This window comes from Chiloscyllium plagiosum, chromosome 31, assembly GCF_004010195.1.
Source record: "Chiloscyllium plagiosum isolate BGI_BamShark_2017 chromosome 31, ASM401019v2, whole genome shotgun sequence".
NCBI lineage: Eukaryota > Metazoa > Chordata > Chondrichthyes > Orectolobiformes > Hemiscylliidae > Chiloscyllium > Chiloscyllium plagiosum.
Genome location: NC_057740.1, coordinates 27,028,668 through 27,038,094, shown reverse-complemented (window position 1 = coordinate 27,038,094; position 9,427 = coordinate 27,028,668).

The following is a 9,427-nucleotide window of genomic DNA, read 5'->3' as shown; positions in this document are numbered from 1 at the left end:
TGCTCCCCCTCCCCCTGCAGGACCCGGAAAACACGATCAGAGACATCACATACCCTTTCACCTGGGAGGCAACATACCAAACGTGAGTCTCTCTCGTTCCCACAAACCGCCTATCTGTGCCCCGAACTTTCGAGTCCCCAATTACTACTGCTCTGCTCTTCTTCATCCTTCCCTTCTGAGTAACGGGGACAGGCTCCGTGCCAGAGACCTGAGCCCCGTTACTTACCCCTGGTAAGTCATCCCCCCCACAAGTATCCAAAACGGTATACTTGTTCTTGAGGGGAACGGCCGCAGGGGGTCCCTGCACTGGCTGCTTCCTCCCAGTCCCCCTCACTGTCACCCATCTATCTGCCATCTTTGGAGTTACTACTTCCCTATAACTCTGATCTATGACCCCCTCTGCCTCCCGAATGATCCGAAGTTCATCCAACTCCAGCTCCAGTTCCCTAACACGGTCTTGGAGGAGCTGGAGATGGGTGCACTTCCTGCAAGTGTAATCGGCAGGGACGTCGATGGCATCCCTCACCTCATACATGTTGCAGGAGGAACATTGCACTGCCTTCACTGCCATCCCTCTAAAGCTAACTTTTATTTTTAAAAAAAACTGGGTCTAAAGAATACAACAAGCAAAATTCAGCACTTACCTACATAATACTCCAGTTGTGTCCTCTTTAGTATCTTATACAATTTCACCATTATAGCTATTTGTATTCTAATTTTGCCGATGAAGGACAGCATTCCATATGCCTTCTTGACATCCATATCTACCTGTAATGCTACATGTAAAGGCACCATGAGCTTGTATGCTATGATCTCTCGATTCATCTACCCTTCTCAGCATCTTCCCATTTATTGTGCATTCCCTTTTACTGGTTGACCTTCCTTAATGCATTACCTCACACTGCCAGTTACAAAGTGTCACCAAGCTGGTATGGCTATACATTATATCACTGACTCATAGAGAAACTAACTCCTTCTCAGTTGGTAATATCAGAATTCTGCTACTCTCACTCCACCAACTCATCCAAATCATTTTCGAGCTTACATTATCCTCTACATAACCATAGAGTCATTGAGATGTACAGCATGGAAACAAACCCTTCGGTCCAACCCATCCATGCCGACCAGATATCCCAACCCAATCTAGTCCCACCTGCCAGCACCCAGCCCATATCCCTCCAAACCCTTCCTGTTCATATACCCATCCAGATGCCTTTTAAATGCTGCAATCGTACTAGCCTCCACCACTTCCTCTGGCAGCTCATTCCATACACGTACCATCCTCTGTGTGAAAACGTTGCCCCTTAGGTCTCTTTTATATCTTTCCCCTCTCACCCTAAACCTATGCCCTCTAGTTCTGGACTCCCCCACCCAGGGAAGAGACTTTGTCTATTTATCCTATCCATGCCCTTAATGAATTTATAGACCTCTATAAGGTCACCCCTTAGCCTCAACCCCTTAGATCAATTTTCGTGTCTTCTGCAAATTTCCCAATTATGTCCTCCACACTCAAATCCAAAACATTAATGCATAAAATAAACAGCAGAGGTCCAGGGGGAGGATCCAAGATGGCGGCAATCTGAGCAGATCTGCCAGTAGTAGTGATATTTTTACCCCCACTCACCTTACCTTTTATCAGAGAAAATTGATATTAAATGGTTGTGAAACTGTTTCAATCCATTTGCAGTGGAGTCTCGGTTGTCCAAACGAGATGGGCGGGGAGTATTTTGTTTGGATGATTGATCCTTCAGGTAGCCGGAAACAAGTGGTAATCTATGACTGCCGGTTATTCAAACATTTCTCAACTATCCGCCAATACACGCCATAATGGCGGTTAGCTGAGAGTTGCCGGTTACCGAACATCTCTCGATTATCTGGCAAAGCATGCCATTATGCCGTTTGACTGATAACTGAATGCTGGTACTGTTTTTGCAGGGCCTTGCGATCTTGTACTGATGGTCCGGGATACGGATGGTCGATGTTCGGTTGGCCGAGGTTATACCGTAAATTCTTTTTAAGCGAGTGAGGATGACGAAAGGAAAGTATACAGCCAAGCTCCAACACACAGGATATCGGGCAGGCCCACGACTGTGACTGTGGATGCAGCTGCAGCTCCGTCGGCAGCAAAGAAAGAGGTACCTACACAGCAGAACGTTGCTAAAGAATCGTGGTGATCGAGGGATGATCAAGAACTTGATGGAAGATGATCGTATTCGGCTGGAGCATGAGAAGGAGTTGGAAGGGCTCGGGAAGCAACTTGAAGAGGTTGATCGGCAGACCGCGACGTCAGAGAGTGAGCTCAAATCCTCGGCACGGCCGATCCAGGCCCTCGAGAAACAGGTCCAGGCCTTGACTGAACAGGTCGGTGATGTGGGAAATCAAGGTAGGAGGAAAAATATCTGGGTCGTTGGGCTGCCAGATGGAGTGGAAGGTGGGCAGCTACCTTTTTGAAGACTGGCTGCCACAGTTTCTTGGCTGGATGCCGAGGTAGACCGGGTGAAGGTTGACAGAGCTCACCGGGTTACAGTGCGCAGAGCCGATCTGAATCGGCGCCCCCGCCCAGCTCTGGTACAATTTCAAAACTACAGAGACAAGCAGGGAGCCCTGGAATCTTCTAGAAGAATGGGGAAAGATCCACAGGCCATAACTTATCAGTGAACTAAAATAATGTTTTTCCAGGACTTTTCTGCGGCGTTGATCCATAAAAGGAAATCGTTTGATGAGGTCAAGAGAAAATTAAGGGACTTTGGTATTCAACATTTGATGAGATACCCAGCGGTGCTTCATATTACACCTGGGGGAGATGGGGAGATGGGGAAATGGGGAGATGGGGAGATGGGGCGGTCATTTGACTCCTCGGAACAAGTGAAAAATTTCTTGGACACTTTAAAATAATTTGGATGGATTTATAAACATGGACAATAATGTTTGGTTTTTTTTCTCTCTTGCAATGTTTCTTGTAATGTTACCCTTTTCTTAAAGAAGCTGCTGTTGTTGTGTGTTTTTTTTTCCAAATAGGATTGCTGTTGGTATATAGTTGAGGGCGAATGGAGTACTCATTATTTTATCTGTTTCCTTCTATCGCTTGGGTCTGGGGTGCAGCTTGAGCTGGACAGGGGAATGGAGATGTGTGTGGGAGGTGTAAGTGCCCTCTATAGATAGGGCTAGAGTCCCCCATTAAATGCCTTTTTTGTTTTGTAGTTAGTTTTAGTTTTATGACTTTTTGTAAATAGACTCCACAAGTCTTCTTTTGTATATGCTCAGCATACTGTAAGTTGAATTCTTCCTCTCAGCAGATCAAAGGTTGTAAAGGATCGTGGCCAGCAGTGTCCTTACATGGTGCACCTGGAATATTAGAGGGATCCATTCACCAGTTAAAACGAGAAGGTGTTGTCGAGCCTTAAAAAGGAGGGGGTGGATGCTGCCCTGTTGCAGGAGACTCACCTTAATGACAAGGAACATTTGAAGTTACAGCAGGGCGGGTTTAATCGGCTGTTTTTCTTGTCCTTTAACACTAAGAGCAGGGGTGTGTGGCCATACTCATCCAGAAGAATCTTCCATTTCATTTAATGTATTGTGTGAAATATTAATATGGTCAGTTTGTTATCCTTAAAGCCCTAATACATGGCGAAGAATATGGTATTTTGAACGTCTATTGTCCTCAGGCCCAACCCCTTAAATTTTCGACTGATGCACTATCTAAGTTAATGGTCTTTGTGTCATGGCATATTATTATGGGGTGTCTTTAATTGCCTTATGGATCCGGTGCTGGATAGAATGCCCAATGGCCCATCAAAGCTTTCTCCACAATCTAAACAGTTGGGTGATCTATATGTGACACTGGGATTGGTAGACATTGGAAGACATCTCCACCCTACTGTCAGGGACTTTACATCCTTTTCCAATCCTCATAAGTGCCATACGAGGACTGATTTTTTCCTAACTCCTGTGGCTCTTCTAGAATCTGTGGTACCTTGTTCAATTGGGAATATTGCCATCTCTGATCACACAGCAGTATATTTTGTGGTCAAGATTAAGGGTAATGAGCTCTCGGTACTGGCGAATGGATCCCTTCATCATCAAGGACAGCAAGTTAATTGAGTACTTTTCTAGGAAATTTGAAACATGTTTGGCCACTAACTCAGGTACAGCTAGTAATCCATCCATTCATTGGGAGACTGCTAAGGCATATGCTAGAGGGATAATGATCTCATACTCAGCCAGTCAGAAGCTATGGAAAGGACAGCAGCAGCGTCTGCTCGAGGCACGATTGAAGGCAGCTGAGATGGCATAATAGAGTAGACCATCAGTGACTAAGCTGCGGCGGATCACAGCCTTAAACTGTTGATCCGCCTTAAACTCCATGCTTACACATACAACTTTGTGAAGTAAAGTTTGTTTGCGAAGGTGATAGGCCGGGTAAATATTTGGCATATCTGGTTAGGAAGAAGAATGCCTCCGAATCTATTGCTTCTACTAAGGGAAGGGAATGGGACCCTTATTTGTAATGCTAAAAAGATCAGGTTTGAGAGTGTGGTGCTAGAAAAGCGCAGCAGGTCAGGCAGCATCTGAGGAGCAGGAGAATCGACATTTCAGGCATAAGCCCTTCATCACGATGAGGGGAGAGAGAGTTAGGAGCTGAGATCACTTCGGAAACATGGGAAGACATTTGTGAGAATGCGAAGAGGATTTCGATATGTAATAGAACCCATGCTATGCAGTTAAAGATTCTTCATAGGGCTCATCTGGCCCCAGATCATCTTGTGAAATTTAAGCAGGGAGCATCTTCAGTGTGCCGCAAATGTAAAATAAACACGGGTATCCTCACTCATTGACTGTGATCCTGCCACAGGCTCTGTGGAGCGCTATGGCAGGAGTAATGGAGTGGGTTTTGGGGATCAAAGTCAAGGTGGACCCGGTCTCGCTATTCCTGGGTTTGCCAAATTTACCTCCCTTAGATGTACATGGTTAAAAGCTTTTTAACATTCTTGCTTTTTGTGTGAGGAAGAGCATTCTGTTGTGCTAGGTATCTGAGAACCCTGCCCCGGGTTTGTCGAAGTGGCATAAGTTAATTATTGAACACATTCCTTTAAGCTTTTTTACAAATGTGGTACACCAGAAAATGGAAAACTTTTGCACGATGTAGTAGCCCTTTTTGAATTACTTGGAAACAGATCTGTCTGCCATTTTGATTAGGGCTTTTGTCTAGCCATGATGTTTGGTCTGATAAACCTTAGGCCGTGAGAGGAAGAATTTTGAACAAATGTGGGTTTAATAATTGATGCTCTCGAAGGTTGAGAGCTATGGCCTTGTTGCGCTGAGCGGCGTTATTTATTTATTGATTTGTAATAAGTGTAGTGTTGATTTCTTTTGTAGAGTAGTGTAGTAGTTGTTTTACTGTTTATTGTTGTTTTTGATGTTATAATGCTATATTTTCATGTTTGTGTAACTTCCTAATTTTGTAAAGAAAATTTTTTTCAATAAAAATATTTTTTTAAATTTCAGAATGGGTCCCAACACCAAACCCTGTGGAACACCACTTTAAACAGCTTTCCATTTGCAACGGCAGCCATCGACCATGACCTGTTATGGCATTTTGGATCCAATTCAACACATTATACTGAATCCCATGGTCTTTCACCATTTTTGAGGAGTTTACCGTGTGGGACTTTGCCATATGCCTTACTAAAATCCATGTAGATAACGTCGAAAGTACTATCCCCATCAAACCTCCTTGTCACTTCATAGAATTTAATTAAATATATAAAGCATGACCTTCCCTTAACAAAGCCATGCTGACTATCCCTGACTCGCCCATGCCTTTCTAAGTGGCAATTTATCTAATCTCCCAAGATTGATTTTAACAATTTGCTCACCACTGAAGTAAGACTAACGGGTCTATAATTGTTTGATATTTCCTTTATATCCTTTCTAAACAACAGAAGCACATTTGCATTCCTCCAATCCTTTGGCACCTCAGAGCGTCTAGTGAGCGTTGGAAAATAATCCTCAGAACATCTGCTGTTTCCTCCATGACCTCCTTCAACATCCTAGGGAACAATCCATCCAGCCCTGGCAACGTATCCATCTTCAAGGATTCCAACTCCTCTGACTCTTCCTCTCTTATTATTATTGTTTGGTTCTATATTTCACACTGCTCCTCTTCGATCACTACATCTACATCATCCCTTTCCTTTTTGAATATGGAGACAAAAGATTTATTTGAAATTCTTCTCATATCCTCTGTTCTCTTGAGATCCAGAGCTAGTATCCTGACTTCCCCATAAAAGTTCATGACAACATCGGACCCGCTGGAATTAAATAGAGAGCCATGTTTTATATAACGGGGTGGAAGTCTTATGGTGCCTTGGTAGCGCCTACATCCTCTGGGTCAGGAGGCCTGTGTTCAAGTCCAACTTTAAAGAGCTTGATTAGAAACAGTCTGTGCAACAGAATGGAAGTCGTTTAGTGCAGTGATTACTTCTGAGGCATAAGATCTGGGTTCAAATTCCACCTGTCCCAGAGGTATGTTAACAGCATGTTGAACAGGTTGATTCAAGTAACTCTAACAGGATGGAGGCAGTGGTCTTAGGTGCAAAATCAGATGAGAAACCCGGAAGAAATCTTTGTTGATGGCACTTATACATGCAGTCACCCAACTGAAATATTGTTTCTGGATTTGATAGAGATTGCACTGCAATACTGTTCTGCAGACTCACTTGATGTGATAGTAACTAAGATCAAAAAGTGCGGTGCTGGAAAAGCACAGCCGATCAGGCAGCATCCGAGGAACAGGACAGTTGACGTTTCGAGCATAAGCCCTTCATCAGGCAATTAGCCACATCTCCTTCCTCAGTGATGGTAACTAGGGTATTTGAAAGGTCAATCCAAAAACGAAATTTGGAGAAATTTGGAAGATTTCACATCGACTGTGGAAAATGGATGTCGCAAGATTGCCCAGTTTGAATGATGCCCGACTTGGCATACAGTTGGGTGCAATGAGAAATTGGAGAATTGGAAAAAAATACCCTTCCTCAGCCACCGGAAGACGGAATCTGCTGCTGCTTTTTTTTTATTTTAAAAATATACTTTATTCATAAAATTATTTTGATATCAATACATTGGTCATGCCATTCTGATGCACACATTGCATTTCTTTACATACAGGGATCAGAATTAATCATTCGTATTTACAATATCCAGATATTTTGCTGAGGTCTCAGCGGGGCCCGATTTATGGGTGGGCCCCCTGTTCTTCTTTAGGCAGGCAGACCTTACACGGTGGTCTTTCCCCACTGTGCCTTGGCAGCCGCTGCCCCAAGCTTCAGCGCGTCCCTCAACACGTAGTCCTGGACCTTAGAATGTGCCAGTCTCAGTCGGGGAATCTGCTGCTGTTTGGCAGAAGGCATGGTTGACTGTAGCTGAGGAAGCCAGTATTAGGTGCATTACGCCGTGGTGTAGGACTCAGCAGGTAAAGTGCACTTTAAGGTCAGGAAAAATGAGTGCAGTTTCACATTCACCTACATCTTATTATGTACATTACCCACCCTTCATTGTGTCTTATCAAATTGTTCCATCAAGTCACTCCTCCCACCCACTTGCCTTGCAGGCGCATCTACTGTTTTTGTTCTGTGTACTTCCCTACATCCACTCAATGAAAAATGAGTCTTTTCAGTTGCTTGTTGGCAAACAAAAGAATGAATTTGAATAAACCAGCTAAGGGATGAGTATTAGTGTTTCATTGGTTACAGAATTGCTATGAGTCAATAGTTGTGGGTGTGGGGGAGGGTTGAAGAGAGTGCACCTGAAGGATGAAATTTTTACATTAGTTCAATGGTGGTAACTGGAAGATTACAGCTTTTAGGGAATGTCTGACATTCCAGAAAGCAATGTAAGTGACTGATATCTCATTCAGTCATCATTTTCCTCTGCCTCCTTCTCTTTCTTTTCCTCCTCCTCGTCAGACTAGGCTGCCTCAGGAAAGAGCAGGGTCTCTGGTAGATGTTGGACTATAACCCAGTGTTGAGTGATTTTTGACTTTCTCCTCATATTAGTCCACCAGTGATAACTGCTCAGTACCTTGTTACAGCTGCAGTTCCAGTTATCCCTGTTATGGTTACACAGCAGGTGAACTTTGATGGAGTGGAGATCCCCTTGCAGCTTACAAATATTCCTCATTGACCTCGTGGTGTAAAGATTGCCGCAAGTTTGCAGACAATGATGTCCTGCACTAGAGGGAAGCTTATTCAGGTCAATGATGTGAAAAGGCCATATAGAGACATCCAATTGCCCACCCTGTCAGAAACCTCCATGCCAGAATGTTTTGCGGATAATATTTGTGTGCGACGCATTTGCTGCATGGTCACATTACCGAGGGTGTGCTGTGTTCCTGGATCTTGCCCAGATAAGTCAGCATCCAGGGAACAGGAGAATCGACGTTTCGGAAATAAGCCCTTCTTCAGGATTTCTGAAGAAGGGCTTATGCCCAAAACGTCGATTCTCCGGTTCCCTGGATGCTGCCTGACCTGCTGCGCTTTTCCAGCAACACATTTTCAGCTCTGATCTCCAGCATCTGCAGACCTCACTTTCTCCTCTTGCCCAGATAAGCTCATTGAAAACATCTAGTTGCTATACACCTCCATGCGCCATGACAAGGGCCTCCAAATCCTCCATTTCTTCCTCTCCCAACGAACCCACCAGTACTTTTCCACTGACACTCTCATTCGTTTGGCTGAACTGGTCCTCACCCTCACACTGACACTCTCATTCATTTGGCTGAACTGGTCCTCACCTTCAGTAATTTCTCCTTTGAATCCTCCCACTTCATCCAGATGAAAGGGGTAGCCATGGGCATCCATTTGGGCCCCAGCTATGCCTGTCTCTTTATCGATTACGTGGAATAGTCTATGTTCCACAGTTACACCGGCACCACTCCCCATCTTTTTCTCCACTACATTGATGACTGTATCGGCACCACCTCATGCTCCCATGAGGAGGGTGAACAGTTCACCAACTTCACCAACACATTTCACTCCAAACTTAAGTTCACCTGGACTATCTCAGACACCTCCCTCCCCTTCCTGGACCTCTGCATTTCTGTCAATGGTGACCGACTCAACACTGACATCTTTGTCAAACCCACCGACTCCCACAGCTACCTAGACTACACCGCCTCCTACCCTGCCTCCTGTAAAAATGTTATCCCTTATTCCCAATTACTCCGCTTCCGTCGCATCTGCTCCCAGGATGACCAGTTCCACCACAGATCACACCAGAAGGTCTCCTTCTTTAAATATTGCAATTTCCCATCCGACATGATTGATGGTGCCCTCTAGCGCATCTCATCGACTTTCCGCACCTCTGCCCTCAAATGCCATACCCCCCATCCGCAACAAGGACAGAACCCCCCGGTCCTCACCTTCCACCC